Genomic DNA, 2,408 nt, shown 5'->3' on the forward strand with positions numbered 1-2,408 from the left:
GCCCCACCCTAGACCTCCCAATCAGAATCTCTGGGAATGGGACCTAGTAATTTGCATTCCCAGCATTTCTCATGCATCTGAACGTTTGAGAACCATCTCTTTATAATCATAGATAGATGTAATTGAGCACTAACCAGTGCAGGTAGTGCGTGTGCATTATCTCCGCTCCTCACAACAGCCTTGCAAGGGGAAGGCTTTTGCAGATGGGGAATCTGAGGTTCAGAGAGACAGAGTGACTTGCTTGGTCTCAGAGGGCAGTAGGACCTGATCACTGTGCCCAGTCCTGCAGCAGTCATGGGTTCTTAGTTTCTGTTTCTGGTTGGGCCAGTGAAACCCCTTCCTCATCCCTCTTTTCTGCTTATCACTAGAGACAGAAACTAAAAACTATGGCTTCAGGCTGCTGAAAGCCTAAAACAAAACAAAACAGAAAAACAACAACAACAAAATAAGGTGGGTTGGACAAGCTTGTTAGGCCCAAGAATGATTACTCAGACCTGTCTTTCCCTCTTGGCAGCTCCCCCATTTGAACCTCATAGCCTAAGCACAGAATCAGCATGGTGCCATAGAAAGAATGTGGCTTTGGAGGCCGGGTGTGGTGGCTCACACCTATAATCCCAGCACTTTGGGAGGCTGAGGCCGGCAGATCACATGAGGCCAGGAGTTCGAGACCAGCCTGGCCGACATGGTGAAACCCCATCTCTACTAAAAATACAAAAATTAGCCGGGCATAGTGGCATGTGTCTGTAATTCCAGCTACTTGGGAGGCAGAGGCATGAGAATTGCTTGAACACGGGAGGTGGAGGTTGCAGTGAGCCGAGACTGCACCATTGTACTCCAGCCTGGGTGACACAGCGAAACTCTGTCTCAAAAAAAAAAAAAAAAAGAATGTGGCTTTGGTATCATATAAAAAATGGTCATAATAATGCTTTAAAACAATACAGTAGCTGTGTGGTTAAATGAGATAATACATGTAGGGGACCTGGCGCATAGTAGGTATTCAATATGTGTTTGCTTTAAAGAACAACTTGTTAGTGGTGCATATAATCGTTCCTCAAAATCATCCCGGAGGTCACATTTGTCAGCTAAAAATCAGAAGAGGAAGCGACAACATGTTCCAGGGCCACACATGGGCCATATGCATCCTGGATCTTTGTCTAACTGTTCCTCCTTAGAGGTTGCTAGATCCTGTCACCCCCTGTGCTCTGTCCCCTGGCTCACCAGGGCTGCCCAGTGGAGGCCGAACAGTGAGTCAGGCTTGGAAGGCAGGAGAGGAAATTGGATCTCAAACTAGGGACCCAGAGGCGTCATGCTGGGGCAGAGCCAGGAGCCAGCGGGAAGGGAGGCCTGGGCTCACTCTCAGCTGAGCCAGGGAGCAGACTTGGGAGGATCACCTCTCCCCAAGACGCCAGTCACCTTGGTAGACAGGGTTGCGCTCCACCAATGGTTTCCAAACTGTATTTCGAAAACAGAAGGTACATTCATGTAAAGAAACACACAACTAAACTCATATATTTTCAAAGATACACATATATCTAAACATTTGAAAATAGATTGGAAGAGCAGATGTATGAGGAGCAGAAATGGAATTAGGGATGGGAGATTTAAAAACTAATAGAATAAAGAGAGGGGCCCTGCAGTCAGTGACTCATGTGCACCATGAGCTAAGGTCTCTGAGCAACTCATTTCTGTGCAGGGCCACAGCAGGCCAGGGAAGCCTCTGCATTCTGCAGGGGAGCTCTGCTCTCCACACCAGGAGCTTTGGCTGGAGCAAACGATTCTGCTGCTGAAAGAAATTTGACAACCACCAGAAAGATGCTCTCTCTCACTCCTCAGGTTAGGAGGTGGCTCTGGAGCCTGACAAAACCACTATAAGACCCAGTCTTGTGCAGAAGCTGGGGCCCTGCTGCCCATTCCATATTCCCTTAACTTCACCTTATTAAATTCTTCCCCATCTTCCAAACAGGCTCCTCTGCACCTCCCTCCCTGCCCCACCCTCTTGCTTACCTATTCTGTGACCTTCTTGTCTGATAGGATCCAGCTCTAATACCCACCCCCTTGGCTCCTACAGTATTTGCCAGACTGAGAGCTCCTCCAGGGCAGGGTCTGGCTGGGAGCCTTTTCTGAGTGTGCAGAGCCAGCACAGGGCCCAGCAGAGAGTGTACATTCAGAGACTGGAACAGAGGGCATCAAGCAGCCTGATTTCCTCCAAAGCTTAGATAAGAAGCAGGTGTGACTGAGTACTTAGAGAAGAAACCCATCACCAGGCCTCTACAATCCATTGTTTACTAACTGGGAAATGGTACCCGTTTCCCAGGAAGGAGAATTACACTGTCCAGCAGCCCACATATTCTGGGAATCAGGGACCTAAGCCCTTCACCAGAGAGCAGGAAAGAAATGGAATCCCATCA

Source organism: Nomascus leucogenys, chromosome 8, assembly GCF_006542625.1.
Source record: "Nomascus leucogenys isolate Asia chromosome 8, Asia_NLE_v1, whole genome shotgun sequence".
Taxonomy (NCBI): Eukaryota; Metazoa; Chordata; class Mammalia; order Primates; family Hylobatidae; genus Nomascus; species Nomascus leucogenys.